This window comes from Notamacropus eugenii, chromosome X (assembly GCF_028372415.1).
Source record: "Notamacropus eugenii isolate mMacEug1 chromosome X, mMacEug1.pri_v2, whole genome shotgun sequence".
NCBI lineage: Eukaryota > Metazoa > Chordata > Mammalia > Diprotodontia > Macropodidae > Notamacropus > Notamacropus eugenii.
Genome location: NC_092879.1, coordinates 38,273,575 through 38,294,069, shown reverse-complemented (window position 1 = coordinate 38,294,069; position 20,495 = coordinate 38,273,575). Strand labels below are relative to the sequence as shown.

Genomic DNA, 20,495 nt, shown 5'->3' with positions numbered 1-20,495 from the left:
TTGACTTTTAGGTGATACAGAAAGTAAATCCTACATTCCTACTGAAGCTGTAAATTCCTTCTGATTTCTTATCTCATCTCAGATGTTATACTGCATACAGTGTCTTCTTAAAAGTCTGCTAATGAAACAAATATACAGATTCTATTTATTTCACTGTTTAGCAGTTGCATTTTTTTTTCCTGGAAATGACCACCTGGGATGTCAGTGAGATGCCTTTAAGCCCCAATAATGAAGCAAGCTGTGGGTGTGCTGTTGGAACCCTAGGGTGCCATTAAAAACCATGGAGCTAGGCTTGTAGGCCTCCTGACTACATGGGAAGCAGAAAAAGATTGAAAATGTATTTGAACTGATTAAGAGCAGTCCTGGAATATAAGTAAAGAGGTGACTTTTCTGATGATTGGTCTCATTCCTAGGATGGATGGTCAGTGCTTTGTACTACCCTGGAAGCCCCTCCCAAGACCTGGAGTCAAGCCTCAGCCATCTCACCAATCTGCTACATGATTCTCGGCAAATCTCCTCACAACTCTATACCTCAGTGACCTTACTCACAGAATGGGAATAAAATACCTGCTATCCCTGGTTTCATAGGGCTGTTGATCAAGTGGTTTAAAAGTCCAGCCCAGGCTCAGAGATTTAGATCTGGAAAGCTATCAAGTCCTTTTGCTATGCATAAGAAAACTGAGGTTCATAGACATCCGTTCACTGACTTGCTTGGGGTCCCACAATGAGTAGGCACCTGTGGTAGGATTTGTATCTGTGTCTTCCTGCCTCCAAATTTAGCACCCTCATCATTATTCCAGGCTGCAGTTATTAAAGGATGCTGCCTCAGGCTTCTACTCTGCTCCCCAACCTCACTATTCTTTTCCTCCCCAAGAAGCATTTACAGGCACCATTCTTTAAATTTCCCTCAAATGGAGCCCAGCTAAAGAAATGTCAACTATGGCAAAAGGGAAATTCTAAGTATCTGTTTGCCATAAATGGTCTGAAATTAGTCCCCTAGAAATTTAATCCTTGAGAGAATCGACTGCAGGTTTCAAATATGTGTCCCACAACACTGGTGTGTGGCCTGAACCAGATGAAAATGTAATTGGGAAATATTTAACACAAAAAATAAACATAGAAAAAAAAACATAGGAAGTGCTACTTTGTTTTTTTTGGAGGCAATTTGGGTTAAGTGACTTGCTCAGTTAAAAACTGAGGCCAGTTTTGAACTCAGGTCCTCCTGACTCTATGACTGGAGCTCTATCCACTGTACCATTTTACTGCCACAGTAATGCTACTTTTTAAAACTATTCAACCTGCAGGCATCCTTATGTACTGATTATTGGACCTCATTTTTATTTAAGTTTGACATCACTGTGGTAAACCTCATCCAGGCCTGGAGTCAGGAAGGCTCATCCTCCTGACTTCAAGTCTCACCTCAGACACTTACTAGTTGTGTGATCCTGGGCAAGTCACTTAGCCCTGTTTATCTCAGTTTCCTCATCAGTAAAATGAGCTGGAGAAGGAAATGGCAAACCACTCCAGTATCTCTGCCAAGAAACCCCCCAAATGGGGTCACATGTAGAGTCAAATGCAGCTGAAAGGACAAAACAACAACAAAGTCCCTGGAGCCTGATGATTAAATTTATATTAAGTCCTTCTTGTCTTAGGACCTGACAAACTACATTTTACTTTTTAACGTCAGTGTTGGAGATAGGTCTTTTATAGTAAAGCTTAAACCAATTTTATTCATTTTTTATTGAAGTAATCAAAAACATTTATTGATTTATTTTTTCAAAGAAAAGAAAAACTAGTGAAAACATCTGCTTTATATCAAATTCTAGCAAGACTGGTACTCTTAATCATTGCTCCAGTAGAGATTTTATCAATAATTTTTTTTCAGAAAAAAAAAACCTAAAAGTTCTTTAAAAAAAACTTTTGCTTAGCACTTTTATATTTGTACCACCTTCACTCAACTTTGCATGAAGACAAAAGCACTAAGTTTTTTTCATTCTTTAACATGGAGTAAATGGTTAAGTTTGTCTATAGCACATTTAATTTATTGTGAAATACTTAAGAAGCAGTGTGGCACCGCAGGATGAGCACCAAACTTGAATCACAAGACTTAAGTTTGAATCCCAGCTCTGCCCCATCTTGCCTGGGACTTCTGGCAAGTTAAGTCATCTAATTTCTCCAGGAACCATTTTCCTCATTTGTAAAATGAATTGTTCAATCACATCTGACTCCTCATGATCCCATTTGAGGTTTTCTTGGTAGAGATACTAGAGTGGTTTGCCATCTCCTTCTCCAGCTCATTTTACAGATGAGGAAACTGAGGCAAACAGGGTTAAGTAACTTGCCTCAGGGTCACACAGCAAGTAAGTGTCTGAGACCGGCTTTGAACTCAGAAAGATGAGTCCTCCTGACTCCAGGCCCAACATTCTATCCACTGTGCCATCTTTATGGGTTGGACTAAATGATTTCTAAAATGCTTTCAATACATACATCTATGATTATTGGATTTTGGCTTACTTGAAAAAATAATTAAGGATGCTGAGAATGGGTAATGAAAAACTTCTTCATTTGGGAGACAAGGACCACAATGACAGTGTATACACTGTCAGATGCAGGCCTTGTAGTAGATATTTTCAGCTTAGTTGGTTTTTCCTTTGTTACAAGAATATATTTTCAATGCATGGGTGGCAGAAAAAAAATGACTAACTTAAAGACATCAGTTAAACATATATTTTTTTCAAACCTGCAATGTGTTGCCTGATTCTGGGGGTCTAGGATGCCCTAAATTCAACTTAATTAAATTCAGCAAGTATTTAATTGTTTAGTGTTTGCAAAAGCTTGTACTAAACAAGCATACAGTTAAGAAAATGATTTGAAATAATGATTTGGTTTTATTTTCAGTACCAACATAGTAACCACAAGAGCCATGATGGCAAAAATCCTAAAGCATTCTTTGATAAGATCAGCTGATCATTCATATGATGGCTTGCACCCAGAACTGTTTTAAAGGATAAGTGAAGAACACAAGCCTTAAATTAGATACCAGTTGCAAACATGATATGTTTAGTAACAGTTTTCCTTTCATGATATGAGGGTAAATATCTACAGCTACTCAACATCATGTCCATTTCTGTCCATTGCTTCTGGGTTCATCTCTTCCCCGTGAAGAAAATAACTTGATCTCCTATTCCTGATTAAAAAAAAACAACAACATGGAACTGTTAACAGTAATTTGAAGATAGAGAATGTCCATTTGATCAGTGACAGTGATTCTTGAGATAGCAGTTAGGAGTGAGAAAAACATCTTACGCAAATCACTCTACAAAGTTTTATTGTTATTAATAATCAGGTCTGTATTGTTCCATGTTTATCTTAAGCAATGCTAAAGGGCCCTCAAGGTCAATGAAAACAGGGGGTTTAGCTCAAATTCCTTTTCTCTAGAATCAAGTAACTTTTTTTTTTTAACCTAATTGGAATTTCTCTTCCTGGTCATGTTAAGTGGAATCAATATGGTGCCACTCTGAGCCTTATGGAAGATTCTACTAACTACTGAGGGATCATGGTGCTAAGATAGACAAGGGCCTTTTCCTTTAGGAATCAGACTTGGTAGGGAAATGACAAAGGGTATGGTGACTGCATATGTCTGTGTAGAGAGGTTGTGTGATGACTGAGAAGGTGCCCTAAATTTGCAATGAGTAAACATAGATTTAATTATATCTTTGCTACTTCCCTTGTGACCTTGGGCAAGTCTACGAACCATCCTCAGTTTTCTCATCTGCAACATGAGGGGATTAAACTAGGTAATATCAGAGTTCTTTTCCATTTTTAAATTTATGATGTTATGAATTAGAAATGCAAAAAAGGGACATCTGCTGTATTTCCTCATTCACTATGAGGTATTTTGTGTATTTTTCTATTTTAAAATATAAAAATAGTCATAAGAAATAAGCTATTTTTCCATTAAAACTGTTTAATGAAAAGTTTGTCAGTATGATAGTGCAGATCTTATTGTTTTGTTTGCTTTAAATAATATTAATTAAGAGGAAAAGTCCCTAGCCTTTAGTACCTAAGAGTGCCAGAGATTAATGTTATTAATAATGTCACTGACAGTCATAAGGTACAAGTGTAGAAGGAAGGAAAAAAGAAAGAGGAAAGAGGAAAGAAGTGTGAAGCAAAATGAGAAAGGGAAAGAAAATAAAGGGAGTGATAAATTGCCCTGGCTTATATTCAAGGCTTCCTCCCCTTCCCTTAATATATGAGAAGAACATTTTGGATATGGTAAACCTCAAATCAGTATATGCTATCAAAATAATAAAATAGTTTCTAAAATAGTGGACCAGATGAAAGTAACTGGAAATGTAGTAGATTTTACCTTAATTCCGAATTAGTTCTCAATATCTAATTCGACCTGAAAAATAATTCCATTTGAAAAGAGGCAATTGTAACTTTCAGGTATTTGCCCTGAGAACCACATATACTGTAGTAAATGCATTTTTATCCTTACAATAGCCAAATGAACAAATCCATTCAGGGAAAACGCCAGTTATGTTATTGAGCATTATAAAAAGAAGATTGATGATAACATTTCATTTCACATGAAAAGAGAAAGGTTTTCAGGCAGAACATATATAAAGGATTATTTAACTCAGAGGTAATTATGAAATTATTTGGCTTTCATTCTTCCAGACTGAAAATTATGAAAAAGCTTAACCAAAATTTATCTTTTTTCCAATGATAGGGGTAGGCTACCAGTAAGAAAGAAAAAAGTCAACCTTCTTGCTTAAAAAATAAAATAAAGCCCAAGATGAAAGGTCCTTCCTTATATTTTATCCTTTTCTTATCTTTGAATAAGTTTTTAAAAATTAATATATTTGTCGCATTATTTTAAAAAATATTAACTTCCATGGATTTATCCTTGGTGTGAAAGGGGGAAAAAAGGCTGAGCTTCTTAACCTAGCTTCATAATTTAGAGAATAAAAAATGTTGACATACTCTATTGTACACTGATCAAAGGCATTATTATTGTATGCTCTTTAATTTGGGATGATTATTTTAATGTTCATTCCCAATTATTCTGACTTCTGCTGAGAAGGGTTGACATGTGGTATTTTTATTTAACGTAGATCTAGAAAGTTGGATAATTTAAATAGACGGTTAAATATACCCAGCACCTGAAATAAGCTTGCATATATGAAGCTTTGATTTGTAAAACTGACTGAGTTTCAATCAGTGAGAACATCATTCTAAAATAGCATCTCCAGGGCGGAGCCAAGGTGGCAGAGTAGAAACACACAAATACGCTAGCTCTGAACCCACAGCCCATGAAATATCTGTAGTAAAGAGCTGCCGATAAATTCGGGAGCAGGAGAAGCCACATAACAGTGGAGCGGATAAGATTTCTGTTCCTGAGAGCCTGAAAACCTCTCGCAAAAGGTTCTTTGCACAGCGGACTGGGAGACAAGAACAGCCCTGCCATGGTGGCCCGGGGCTGAGAGGAACAGATCCGAATGGGGAGCAGATCCAAGCAGGCTTCAGGGACAGAATCTCCAGCAGCCGCACGGGTCCCTCCACCCACAGGTGACAAGGGTTGGTGAGAGGGTCTTTTTGGCGAGTCGAGAGGGGAGTGGGGAGCCCCCATGACTCAGGCTCCCTCGGGAGGCAGCAGCGGAGGTGGCAGCAGACTGGGGCTCCCCAAGCAGGCAGGAGCCTGGATCCATTGTTGAAGGTGTCTGCATAAACCCCCTGAGGGAACTGAGCCCTAGAGGTGGCCCTGCCCCCACCCGGGCAGCTGAACTTAATCTCACACTGAATAGCAGCCCTGCCCCCACCCAAAGCCCTGAGGCTGGGAAGCAGCATTTGAGTCTCAGACCCCAAGCTCAGGTTGGGAGGATCCAGAGGCGAGGTGAGTGTGAGGAGAATATTCAGAGGTCAAGTCACTGGCTGGGAAAATGTCCAGAAAAGGGAAAAAAAACCAAGACTATAGAGGGTTACTTTCTTGGTGAGCAGGTTTCTCCTCCCCTCCTTTCTGATGAGGAAGAGCGGTGCTCACCATAAGGGGAAGACATGGAAGTTAGTGCTTCTACATTCCAGCCCACTCAATGGGATCAGACCTGGGAAAAGCTCATAAAGAGCTCAAAAAGTTTTCAAAGTTATGTTAGAGTGGTGGAGGAAAAACTGGGAAGAACACTAAAAGACTTTCAAGCAAAGTATGAACAACAGATCAGCACCCTGCTAAAGGAGACCCAAAAAAATGCTGAAGAAAATAACACCCTGAAAAATAGGCTAACTCAATTGGCAAAGGAGGTTCAAGAAACCAATGACGAGAAGAATGCTTTCAAAAGCAGAATTAGCCAAATGGAAAAGGAGATTCAAAAGCTCACTGAAGAAAATAGTTCTTTCAAAATTAGAATGTAACAGATGGAGGCTAATGACTTTATGAGAAACTAAGAAATCACAAAACAAAACGAAAAGAATGAAAAAATGGAAGAGAATGTGAAATATCTCATTGGAAAAACAACTGACCTGGAAAATAGATCCAGGAGAGACAATTTAAAATTTATGGGACTACCTGAAAGCCATGATCAAAAAAAGAGCCTAGACATCATCATTCAGGAAATTATCAAGGAAAACTGCCCTGATATTCTAGAACCAGAGGGCAAAATAAATATTGAAAGAATCCACCGATCACCACCTGAAAAAGATCCAAAAAGAGAAACTCCTAGGAATATTGTGGCCAAATTCCAGAATTCCCAGGTCAAGGGGAAAATATTGCAAGCAGCTAGAAAGAAACAATTCAAGTACTGTGGAAATACAATCAGGATAACACAAGATCTAGCAGCTTCTACATTAAGGGATCGAAGGGCATGGAATAGGATATTCCAGAAGTCAAAGGAACTAGGACTAAAACCAAGAATCACCTACCCAGCAAAACTGAGTATAATACTTCAGGGGAAAAATTGGTCTTTCAATGAAATAGAGGACTTTCAAGCATTCTTGATGAAAAGACCAGAGCTAAAAAGAAAATTTGACTTTCAAACACAAGAATGAAGAGAAGCATGAAAAGGTAAACAGCAAAGAGAACTCATAAGGGACTTATAAAAGTTGAACTGTTTACATCCCTACATGGAAAGACAATATTAGTAACTCTTGAAACTATTCAGTATCTGGGTACTTGGTGGGATTACACACACACACATGCACATGCACACACTCATACAGACAGAGTGCGCAGAGTGAATTGAATAGGATGGGATCATATCTTAAAAAAAATGAAATCAAGCAATGAGAGAGAAATATATGGGAGGAAAAAGGGAGAAATGGAATGGGGCAAATTATCTCTCATAAAAGAGGCAAGCAAAAGATTTTTTTTAGTTTGGGGAAAAAGAGGGGAGGTGAGAGAAAAACATGAAGTTTACTCTCATCACATTCCACTAAAGGAAGGAATAAAAGGCACACTCATTTTGGTATGAAAACCTATCTTACAATACAGGAAGGTGGGGGACTAGGGGATAAACAGGGTGGGGGGGGCGATGGAAGGGAGGGCATGGGGAGGAGGGTACAATTTGAGGTCGACACTCACAGAGAGGGACAGGATCAAAAGAGAGAATAGAAGTAGTTGGAGGCAGGATAGGATGGAGGGAAATATAGTTAGTCTTATACAACACGACTATTATGGAAGTCATTTGCAAAACTACACAGATTTGGCCTATATTGAATTGCTTGCCTTCCAAAGGGAGGGGGTGGGGAGGGAGGGAGGAAAAGAAGTTGGAACTCAAAGTTTTAGGAATAACTGCCAAGTACTGTTCTTGCCACTAGGAAATAAGAAATACAGGTAAAGAGGTATAGAAAGTTATTTGGCCCAACAGGACAGAGGAGAGGATGGAGACAAGGGCAGAGAGGAATGATGGAGGAGAGAGCAGATTGGTGATGGGAGCAATTGGAATGCTCGGTGTTTTGGGATGGGGGGAGGGAACAAGGGGGGAGAAAATTTGGAGCCCAAAAATTCTGTGAAAATGAATGTTAAAAGTGAAATAAATAAATTAATTAAAAACAAAACAAAAATAAATAAATAAAATAGCATCTCCATTAACTGCATTATCTAGCAGACTCTGATTTTTGTCTTAACTGTTAAATTACAAATAATGTAGTAAAAGAGTGGATTGTTTCCTGTCACTGATATAACAAGGAATGTTTTATGGAAAGTTTTCATCTAAATGTTTTCTGTCAACGTAGAACATATTTGATTCAGTATTTCGTGGTATTATTGTAATTAAAAATTCATTGTCATATTCATATTCAATAGAATTGATTTAGAAGTAGTCCTAGTTAAAGCTGATCTCTTACGTATAGCTCTTCTGTGTTTCATGTTTTCTGGACTGGGGTGCAGATGATTAAAATGACTGCTTTTTATAGACAAATAAAAATATTGACATGTAAGCTCATCTCCTCTAGACTCAGTGAAAGTGTCATGGGGAAAATTCCATTGACAGAGAGGATGATGGGCACGATATATACCACAACCTTTTCCCATATGATTTTGATATCTTCTTTATATTTTAAAAGGTCTTCATTACATACAGCAAGATATTATGAGTATGGGTTATGACAACATCTATCAAAACAGTTTTTTTTTATTTTTATGGATGAATGTTATATCCAGATCATTGCAAGTAACAATTCTGCCCATGATAAATGGTCCAATATCAGGACAATGGATATGTGGAGTGCTCCAGGATATGTGAGGTCTATGTTTTTTGTTGTCACTGCTGTTGTTGTAACAGGAATAAATTATCTATTAATTAATAAATATTGAGTTTCTGGTATATAAGTCTAGCCATCAGGTTATTTTTGCTAGATATGCAGTAGTTGATGAATTTGAGTGGTTTGTGATGATGTCCTATTGAAGTGACCCACTGTATCTTTGTGTAATTTGCATTAATCAATAAGTCAACTCCCTAAGAATAACCTGGCTATTATTTCCAGTGGATTTCCTGACTTCCTCCAAGTCCTAGCTTAAAATCCTGCCTTCTATAGGAAGCCTTTCTTGATCTCTCTTAATGTTAGCACTTTTCTAGAGTTTTTGTGATTTCTAGTTTATCCTGTGTATAGCTTATTGTTGTCTCACTTGTGAGACCGTGAGCTCCTTGAAAGCAGGGACTGTCTTTCTTTGTGTTCCTAGCACTTAGCATAGTGTGATAGGCATTTAATAAATGTTTATTGGCTATTGATGACCTGATCCTAAGTTGTCACCATAAAGCCCTCAATTTCTTGAAACAAATATAGATGACTTAACCAATTGTTCAATTATTCTTTGTCAATATATTATTGGCTGATAGAAGAGGGACTTGATTATTGACTGGCATCCTGGGATTTGCACTTCAGAGGGCTGAACACTAGCTCTCCCAGCACTAAATTGAATTGGTTGCTGTTTTAAACATACATTAAACATACATATCTGTTTCTTTCACCTCATCACAAGGTATTTCCTGTGTGGCATCATCTGTCTTTATCTAATGATCAAAGCACTTTATTCCTCTCAGATTGCTTACAGCATTAATCAGATGTAGTTGACAATTTTGAAAGATGTAATAGAGTTATTTGTGCCCTATGGGATTACATTAATTGGGAATGGGGTTGAAACCCTCTATTATATTGAGTTCATATGAATGGCCCCCATTGAGGACCATTTGATTCCACCTTTGGATCTTGGCTGTTTCACAGATTCTGTCCAGAGGCAAACCACTTTCCATTAATATCTGACAAATCCATTGGGATGTACTTATGGCCACTTTATTTTTGTGCAGTGAAGTGATGTCTGCGTACTTCAAAATTACCAATGAAAGTTTTCAACCTGTTTCATGCCCTCTGAAAATGGTTATCAGTACCCTTCCTCCTTTTGGACAAGAAAGTATCAACCTTTTCATCACTGCCTTAGGGTGATGGGGCCCATTGCTTCATTAATATTGTAGGGGCTCTTTGTCAGGATATTTGCCAAATAGTGTATGGTCCATTTTACAATCCCAAAAGTTTATATTAAGACCAATAGTGTAAGGGTGTTAAGTGCTGTAAGTGCATTCTCCCATTTCAGCTTTGATTTCAGGATAGTAAGTCTCTTGGCTATTTACCTGTGATAGAAGAATGATGCTAGCTGAAGCCTGGAAAGCTATTTGTCCTTATGCCAAATGGCCAAAGACCACTGTGATTTTTTAGTTCTAACGGGTAATATTAAATTATTCTCCCTTGAAGTCATTTGCTTTTCTGTCATTGTGTCTATGAATCATTTTCACCTTCTCATTTTCAGCATTTATTCTGATTTGGGAAAGAGGTAAGAACACTGGACATGTAATCCTCACGTGAGCTTGAGTTCTGCCTACAGCACTTAATAGCAAAATAACCTTGGCTAAGTGACAAACTCTTTGAGCCTTAGGTGGAGCATCTATAAAGCAAAGTAATGATGAAGCAAAGTAATAATATTTGTATTCTCTTTATGAGGTTGGTAGAAAGTGTTTTGTAAAACTATGCAAAAGTAAGAATCATGTGAAAAATAAGAGTAAATATAGTCCAAGGCACTGTCTTATGAGTAAAATGCATGTACAGATGCTACTCAAAGATCTTTGCTTCCTTCTCGATTCTTGGATGTGTTCTTAGGTCAATTAGTTGCATAGTTATGTTATGAATTGATGAAGTATGACTACTGTCTTTAATATTGCTTTTCATTTTTTTTATTTTACTATTGTTTTGTTAAATTTATATTCACATCTAATTGCATTTTTTTACATATTGATATACCTAAAATAGGGTTTGCAAAGAAACATGCTAAACTTTTGTGCCATAATCATTTAGAATCATCTCTGTGTCCATAGTGACAATGGTATTATGAGTATATGGAGTTGAGAGCCTGCTAAAACTCCTAAAGAAATCCTTTCTTGCATTCTGAAATCTAGGTTGCAGCCAAAGTCATATTGAATGTCTAAACAGATACCTGAAAGCTCTCTTGTTGATTCTGGAGTCATTTGAGGAAAGCTAACCCCTCTTGTCAAGACTCTAACATGGATGGGAGAGCAGGGCTATCACTATTGTCTTTTGAGACTAGGGTTGTATCTTTGTCATCATTTGGGCAACTTTTAAGAAATTTTTGTTCAAATTATATTCTCAGATATAATTAGAGGAAATTGGGTTTTCTTCTTTAGTACTTCTTGGGACTCTGGATTGTAGTTGGGTTGGTTTCCCCCAAGTCTTCCTTCTATACTTTTTTTATTAATATTATTTTTTTTCAAGGTGGAATGTTTCCTTTTTTAAAGTCCTTTGCACACAGTGCTTCATTTCCTTCCTCCTTACTTTGCACTAGCTGTCTCCTCCTCTCCGGAATAGCTTTTAAGATTCTTAGCTTCCTTTGAAGCTTAACTCAAGCCCGGCCCCTTACATGACACCTTTCCTGTTAGGTACAATTGCCTCACCTTTTCCAATTATGTTGCATTTAGTAGTTTGTAAATACTTGTATATGTGTACATATAACTCAATAACAAATGAGTTCTTCAATGACAGAGACTGTTTCTTGTCTTTGTATTCTCAGCCCCAATCATAAGCACCTAGCACATAGTAGGTGCTTGTTGATCAGTTACCTGAGTGTTTGATTGTTCCTCATCATAGTCTCTAGACTCTCATAAGCTCTGGTAAGTCCAAGTAACCTAGAAAAGAACTTTGTCTTTGCCATTTACTGCCTTTCTAACCTTGGGTAAGTCATTCAGTCCCTCTCATCTCCAGATATTTATTCACTACTTTTAAGATTATAAAGACACTACAGTGCTTTGATGTACATTATTTTATGATGACATTTTGAGGTTAACAAGTTTAGTATTTTCATTTGTGTCCAACTGTTCATGATCACAATCGGGGTTTTCTTGGCAGAGGCACTAGAGTGTTTTTCCTTTTCCTTCTCCAGCTCATTTTACAGATGAGGAAACTGAGGCCAACAGGATTAAGTGACTTGCTCAGGGTTATGTAGCTAGTACGTGTCTGAGGTCAGATTTGAACTCAGGAAGAGGAGTCTTCCTGACTCCAGGTTCAAACACTCAGATCTCTATAAAAAAGATATCTGGAATCTCATGAAGCTGGATGTTCCCTCCCCTCCAGTTCTGGGGAACACAATTAGTCCATGGTTGCCCAACTTGTACTTCTCTTGGCTGTGTCCACCCATATGCTCATTCTAAGTGGCTGATGCAAGATGCCTGGGAGCTGCCTTATTTTCTCCTCACTTGGTGAAGCTACCAGTGAACCATGTGGGAAATCCTCTTGCTGCCTCTCTCATCACATGATTCACCCATCTTCTATTTTAATCAAGCATTTCTTCAAAGGCATCTTCAAAATTCCCTGCTACATGCTTTTTGACCAAATAAAACCCAGAAAATACTAAGGTTGAGAAATTAAAATAAAAAGTTTTACTTTTTAGAGTATCTCAGAGGAAAGCAAATACATGTAGTTGGTAATATTTTCAAAAACTCTGGCTATTTTATTCTGTGCAGTTTATTTAAATCTAACTCTAAGCAATTACTGAGCCCAAGGGGCTGGGACACTTACCCCTCTCCTTTCTCTACCATGAGACCCAGTTACATAATTCATAATACAATAATACATACATTAACAGCTTTTCTGTTAATGAGAAGGGGGCTAAGCTTTTTGGCTCATTAAGCTATCACCCTACTACCCTAGGATCAAAATATTCAAAGTTTAGATTTTGGCTCATTTATAGCTCCTCCACAGAAAGACAGAGTAAGGAACTCAATTTATGAAACAGGTATTTATTTTCTACATGCAAAAGAAATGCTGAATATTAAAGACTTGTAATTCATGTTTATAGAACAACTTAAAATAATATTCATCATAAACACTAACATTTTATATTGCACCTATTATGTTCCAGGCATTGTGGTTTATGAATATCTCATGTGATCTTTAAAACAATCCTGGGAAGTTTCACAGTTTTATATTTTACAGTTGAGGAAACTGAGGTAAACAGGTTAAATGACTTACTCAAAGTCTCACACAGCTAAGCATCTGAGGCAGACTGAGGCTGTCATTGAAGTCAGGTCTTCTTGACTGTGGGCACAGATCTCTATCCCCTGCTCCACCAAGCTCCCAGTAACTTTCTTTATAACCACTCTTAGAATATGGTAGGAGATGGATACATAATCAACTTCAGAATATAAAGCATTTTGAAGAATTGTGGATGAGGCCTTTCACACTTCATTTTCATTGTCCACTATCTATCCCCAAATTCACATTTTCTGGTAAAATGCACCAGAGGTTTGTTCTTTTCTTGTCAGTGGTCATTTCCACTGAAGAAACTCCCTTTGCCACTAGTCAGTTCACTCAATGATTCCAGAATCCAGAGGCCTTTTGAACCAAGGTCATCTCCAATCCTGAACACATTTACCTTGAGCTTGATGCTTGGTTACTTTCTCAGAAATGACAAGCCAGGAGGGGACACATGAGGAATTCTCTTATTCTGGCTGCCACCTAAGAACAGCTACCATAATGCTAAGATAGACAGGAGCCAGGTCATATCCTACTCTTCCCTGGGAGTCATAGATCTCTATGATGCCCCTTTGGAAGGTCAAAGGAGAGAGAGAGCCAGAACACCCTTGTAAAAGAACAGAGAGGACTGAAGTGTCATTCATTGTTTGCCATGTTGTCCCCAAAACACCATGCCTTTTCTGTATGTATCGAGAAGCAGCCAGGGAGTTTTTCACCAATATTGTACCCAAATGCTGAGTCACACATGTGATCAGCAAAAAACAGACAAGTAATATGTGCCCATGCTTTGTGCCAACCCCATTGTATATGAGTAGAGCTACACATTTCTTTTCTTATGCTCTTTTTAAGTTAAATAAATATGAGGTGCAAAGCTTTTAAGACCTATAAAACCTCTCCATCAGATGTGTACTGCTGTGAAAGAATAAATTGCTTTCATGCAGATTTGGGAGGGAAGAAAAAGACATGAAACAACTGTGGGATTTATCATTCAGTTGGCTAAGCAACATGCTAAAATTTACAGATATTAAAAATAAAGTACATAATCAACATTGCTATAGACTTGCTATTTATTGAGCAATTTGACTTTTAAATAAGATATGCCCCTCCCACATCCTCCCTGGAATTTTCTTTGCACCCTTTGAGAATGAAGCATGCTGGAGTGGAGATTTAATGAGTGAGACCTTTTTTTTTTTTTACTCCCAGTTTTATCACTAATTAGCAGTGTGTTCTTGGGTAAATCATTTCAACTTTTTACTCTTAACATTTCCTCATCTACGAAAAGTGTAGCTGTAGCTAGATGATTTTTAAACATTGTGTCCGTGACTTACTGAGACACAGGAATTTCAGCTACTCATAGAAATCACCTGCATATTTACATAAAAATAGTAACTCTGGGAGAACTTTTGGTCTGTTGTTTCAGAAAATTTAAATTAAAAAAACTGATAAAAATTATTTTAGTATTCAGGTGGAATAAGAAAAAGTAATCAAGGAAAAAACAAATTGTTTTTTTATTTTCCCTGCTCCTAGGAGATCTTTCACCATATTTTAACATTTGGAGCTATCTACAGACCCCTAAACTAGTCAGAAATAATTTCCTTATCACTTTACCATCCTCTCCAAAATGAATTATGGAGAAGTTACTGCTGGTTTTACACCTGGTTTTTACAACTTTCAGAATGATCCTTCCAACATTTAAATCACAGGGATGACACAGATGTCTCCACTATGGGTAATTAAATATACGTAACTCAGAATTCTTTTCTCTCTAGGTATACAGATATCAAAAACAAGAAGTCAGACACTTTGTAATGTTTGTTTTGGTAGTACAAGTAAACTTGAGTAATAAAAAAAATCATCAGGCTGCTTGTTAATTAAATGGTGCTATTATTGCAGATTTAAGGAAACTCGTCCAATTTATTTTAAGATGACTCGTTATTCTGTCATGCCAGCTTACTTAGTTAAAACAAAGCTCATAGTACCGATGGAGATTAAAGATAATATAAAGATAAACTGATATCTTTCTTTACACTGAGATAATGGGTCTCATAAAGCCAGTGGGTTATTTTTTAATACAGCTTCCAATAGAACCTTTTTGAAAGTAAAAACTTGTAATTACAACATTAATTTCATTTCACTTAAAAATGGCAATATATAACATATAGATAGGTAAATATGTGCATATTGTGTAGCAAATTTAATTTATATTGACATTTTACGAACATTTCATTCATAGGACCTTTAACTGAGTTAAACTATTTAATTGAAACCTGACCTTCATCTTTTAAGAAGGGTATTGGGTTCATTCTTAAATTTATTTCTCCTATAAGTAGAAAAAAATAAAATGCATTTTAAAAATCATTTTTATAAAAATATATTTTTCTTGGACCATCCATCTCTAATTCTAGTTTTATATGGAAAAAATGCTTTTGGAATATTGGATTGAAGTCGACACTAATTCCCCCTACTGAAATATGGTTGCTCATGATAGTGAATTTAAAATTACTTTACCCTTTCTGAATTTAGATCTAGTATGGAGTTTGAATTCACTTCATAGAGGAAAATTTTGCTCAGGTCTTAGAAACTTCCATATATTTATGTGTGCATATATACACACAACACACACATTTGTGTATGTATATATACATATGTGCATAAACACATATGTGTGTGCACATGTATATTCACATATATGCATGTGTGTATGTAAAATATGATAACATAGCAATCACCTTTCAAATAACCTTATATTACAGATCAGATCCTCTTCCTCATACCGTACCTCACATAGATTTTGGCACATTTTTTACAACCAGAACCCACTATAATTATGGCCCCTAGACAAAACCTTATCCATCCCTTCCCTGTCCCCTAGACACCTTCTCCTTTTGCAAAGAATAAATGTTAAAATATAGTATGAATAGGGAAGGAGAGCGGAGGGTGAAGGAATCCCCTTTGGAAAAATTTTAAAAGAGAAGATAAAGCTATTTATTGCACCAGAATATCAAACAGCTTGAGAAAATGAATTTGAACATTCATTCTTCTAGTATTTAGCATTGTTAAAGTATGGATGCCTTGAGGATGGGCTAGAATATTGCTTATCCTTTCAGTTCTTTATAAGCAGGAGAAAGCTTTGGTTAACAGTGCAGAAACTCCCTTGCTTAGGTAGATGTTACATTGTAACTAGTAATGCTTCTGAAGTGCTAATTTTTTTAAAGTTTAAACATATTTTAAAAATAAAAGCTGAAGGAGTTTAGAAGTATGCATAAAAGGGCCTTTTTATCTTTGGGGTTAGTATCTCCTCTTTTCTTTAACTTTTAGGGTTTTTACTCTCATCATGACCTTTTGTGTGTGTGCTGTGCTTTGGCATTAATAGAGACATACAACTGAGGCATCTAGCACTTGAGAAATCATACCCTTGATGAATTAACTCAAGTTTATTTCTTTGACAAAATCAGAGTTGGGCATTTACAAAGCCATGAGTTTATACTCTGGATTTTTATAAATCTTGTGTGCATATGTGAAAAATGATGTTTTATATATATATATATATATTATATTTAGTGAATGAATGGATAATATATTCTGAATAAATCTATGTGGAATGGACTCACAATAAACCACAGAAAAAGTAGCTTGGGTATGATGTCCCCTGAACCATCATCCTGACTTGTTTAAGGTATTGTTTTCTTTTTTCTTCTAAAACAAGCAATTGATGCTGAAGATGGCTATGATTCCTTGGCTTTATGGCCCAGTTTGGGCCATACTATTTGACGGTACTGTTGTGCTCCTGGGACCCTCTTCAGTTCTAGACATTCTTTTTGTCTTTTTTGTTGTTGTTGTTTCCGCTACCTCTCCTCCCTCTCTCACAAGCCCTGTTTTAAAAGTGGATACCTTTTGAGTGGTGTTATTTTTTGGTACTGCAATCATTTCTCAGTATCACTACCTACCACAAACTGGACCCTCCACTCCCCTTGTAAGAAAGAAAAATGGCAGTTAACCAAGAAACCATGTCCATACTCCCCCACATTTCTGCCAGCATCATAGCTCCAGAGTTGGCAGGGATCTTAGAGGACATCTGATCCAACACCCTTATTTTGTATACAAGGAAAATAAGGCCAGAGAAAGTTGAGGGATGTTTCCAAGATCATGCAGGCAGCATGATTTACTATCAGAGTCAGGACTCAAACTAACGTGCCCAATGAGATTTTTATTGTGCCAAGATGAGAAGGGTATACGTTTTTCATTTCAATTTGTCTCTCCACCCAAAGAATTTTCTGAAGATAATTTGGGTCTTGAGACTCCTGAGAACTTATTCATTCATAATCTACTCCAAATCAGAGGGCTCACAAACATTTTCAAATGATAAGAAATTAGGCTGTGTCTATGCAGGAGGTAGCTAGAGAGGAACTCGAAGGAGGAATTAGATTGTTCTGTTAGTTGAGCTTTGCCCTCTATGGACAGCACACCTGCCATTGAGTTGAAGAAGAAATTGAAATTCAGGTAGGCTAAAAAACAAGTAATACATTGTGCATCTTTTCATCTTGACCTTTCAAGGCAACCTCTCTCTTGATGCTGCCAACTCAAGCCCAGCCCTACAAGTGCTCAATTTGTGTTCTGCAAACTGTTTTCCTGTCTGATACCCTTGTTTTCTGACCCAGGAATCAAAAGTTGAGCTGATATAATTTCTCAGAAGGAGACCTTTCAGGTTTTTGTGAAGGGACGGGAAATATATTCACTGTCATATAGAAATAATCAAGGATCATTTTTCCTATCCATAAGACCAAGAAAGAACCTGATAAATTTGAATTGGGACAGAAAAGGCTGATTAATATTTATTCTGAAAATTATCTTGCTGATATTACTATTTTCTTTTGGAGGTACTCAGAAACTGAGGTACCAGAAGGTTGTAAGTTTCCTAGTCATATAGTATATTCATGACCAAATTGGCTTTGAAGTCCTAGCCTCTAGTATGTGTGACTCACCTCCTTATGTTCTGCCATTCCATTCCCTTTTGTTCTGCTGACACCTCATTCCCTTCTAATTTATTGCATTGGAAGATATAGATCAATCAGTCATCAGTCAATAAACACTTATTAAGCTAACAACAAGAATAATTAGCCCTTCTATGGAACTTCAGTGTTTGGCTAAGTGTTTTTAAAATATTATCTCAGTTTGTCTTTGTCATATCCCTGGGAGGTAAGTAATATTATTCCCATTTTACAGATGAGAAAACTGAGACTCAGAGAATTTAAATCCAGAGTTGCACACCTAAGTAAGTATCTGAGGCTAGATTTGAATTCAAGTCTTCCTAACTCCAGGTCCACAGCCACCTGTTTGACATCATTTTGGGTTGCTAGAGACTACAAACACAAAAGAAACAACCCTCTGCCCTGAAGGAGCTCACATTTTTTATACATATATAACTATATACAAAAATAAATGCATGATGATTTTTGAGAAATGAACATCTGGTGAGTTTAGGTAAACACTAGCCAGTATCAAGAAATAGGCACCATGGATAGCTCTGCAATATGGCAAAGAGTAGATGAATTACAGCAGAAAGAGGAGTCCTGGTCCCAAAGACAGCAGACCTGAGTTTGAAGATTGGCTGAGTTCTAATTACTAAGTAAGCAGTGTGACAGTGAGCAATTTACTTGACCTCTTGGCTATTTCAGACACAAGACACTCCATCTCTCTGCTCCAGGTATTTTCTCTGACTGTCACCTTTCCTTGGAATGCTTTCTTCCTTTCTCAATCTACTGACCTCCCTGGCTTCTTTTAAGACTCAGCCAAAATCCCACCTTCTACAGGAAATCTCTCCTAAAGCCTCTTAAATCCAACGTTTTTCCTCTTTAAATTATTTATTCATCCTTTATATAACTTATTTTGAATATATTTGTTTACCCATTAGTTTGTAAACTCATTGAGGGTAGTGACTATTTTGGCCTCTTTTTGTATCCTTAGCGCTCAGCAAACTGAATGGATTATTTTGTTGTTTTTTCTCAAAGTTGTTTCAATTTTAACATCCAACTCTCCTTGACCTCATTTGGGGTTTTCTTGGCAGAAATACTGGAGTAGTTTGCCATTTCCTTCTCTAGCTCATTTTACAGATGAGAAAACACAGGCAAACAGGGTTAAGTGACTTACCCAGGGAGGCTCTTAATAAATGTTTATTGATTGAAATGGCCATAGCTAGTGCATCCATTTAAATCTATTCCATCTCAGGGCGAAAATCAAATTGTCCAAAGATCTGTCTAGAAATAACAGAAAGACCCAGTTGTATTTTGATATTGAACATCACATTCCAAACTATGTAAATCAACAATCAAAAAGTTTTCTGGGCAGTATTTGATCTTATGGTAGACACAGCTAGAAAAATACATTGGGAAAAAAAATACACCTACCATTAAGGTTTTAGATTCTCGTTAGGATTTTGCTTATGAGTATCTATGAATTGCACAATCTTTGTTCCCATGTTGGGAAAGATTCAATTCTTTGAGGGCACTGCCATTTGTTATAAATTTCAGTGTGCATGACTATTTAAATGAGAATAGTTGTCTAAATTATATTATTATTTTTAATTTACTTTTCTCCTTTTTAAATATTCCTTTACAATAATCGTGCACATGTTACTACTCACTGTTGTTTATTATCCTGGCCTTCACACCAAGCTCCCTTGTAGTCAGAGTAGTTTTAAAAATGACTCTAGGTATTCTTCTGGATCTAAAGGATAAAATGTGGTTGGTAGACACTGCTTTTCACAGGTACGTAGGTGTTTGGTCATTAGTACTCAGCATATGAGCCTAATAATATATTTGGTGTGTCTGCCCATTGTGACAGTGCAGTATTTGAGAAGTCCAAAGAAGGGGTTATAATGGCCAATCAGGCCTTAAGAAGTACTGAGAGTCCTTCTGGATCTCTGGAAAAGTCAGTCCACTGTGAAAGGACATTAATAGGAAGGGAACGTGGTCAAGAGTTACGGTATAGAATCTCTGACATCAGGAACATAAGTGTTTGGAGAATCCTTTAGGAAATATCAGAGCAGGGGTATTTGATGGAGGGCTTAGCGATGTGCTTCCAGTGAACTCAGCTAACTAGTCAGAAAACAAACATAAAGTGTCCTTTACAAAGGGCATTCATATGTTCACCCATCCTCATGATATTCGGAATAGACTTTCTCTGTCTTGTTACCTGGTGTGACTTAACTAGGTTGTGTGGTTGAGTGAACGGATTACTAGTTTTGAAGTCAGAGATTCTGGGTTCTAACCTAACCCCAGCTACTTAGGTTCACAGATATAGTTCAAGAAGTGACCTCAAAGCACATCTAATTCACTTCTCACCTCCCCTCATCCCACACACCCCACCTCATTCTAAAGAGGAGGAAACTAAGATCCATGAAGGTTATGTGAGTAACCCAAAGTCACGCAGATAATAAAATCAGAGGCAGGGTTTGAACTCAGGTAGTA

The 20,495-nt window shown here is 37.0% G+C and overlaps 1 long non-coding RNA gene across 5 annotated transcripts in view; it reads right to left on the bottom strand.

Moving 5' to 3' along the window:
- Nucleotides 1–2,868: 2,868 nt before the first annotated feature.
- LOC140515406 (uncharacterized) overlaps nucleotides 2,869–20,495 on the bottom strand; it is a 74,307-nt gene continuing 56,680 nt past the window's right edge. For all 5 annotated transcript variants that reach the window (XR_011971009.1, XR_011971008.1, XR_011971007.1 and 2 more), the window contains one exon: nucleotides 2,869–19,283. This is a non-coding gene — a long non-coding RNA (uncharacterized lncRNA). The remainder of the gene's footprint in view (nucleotides 19,284–20,495) is intronic.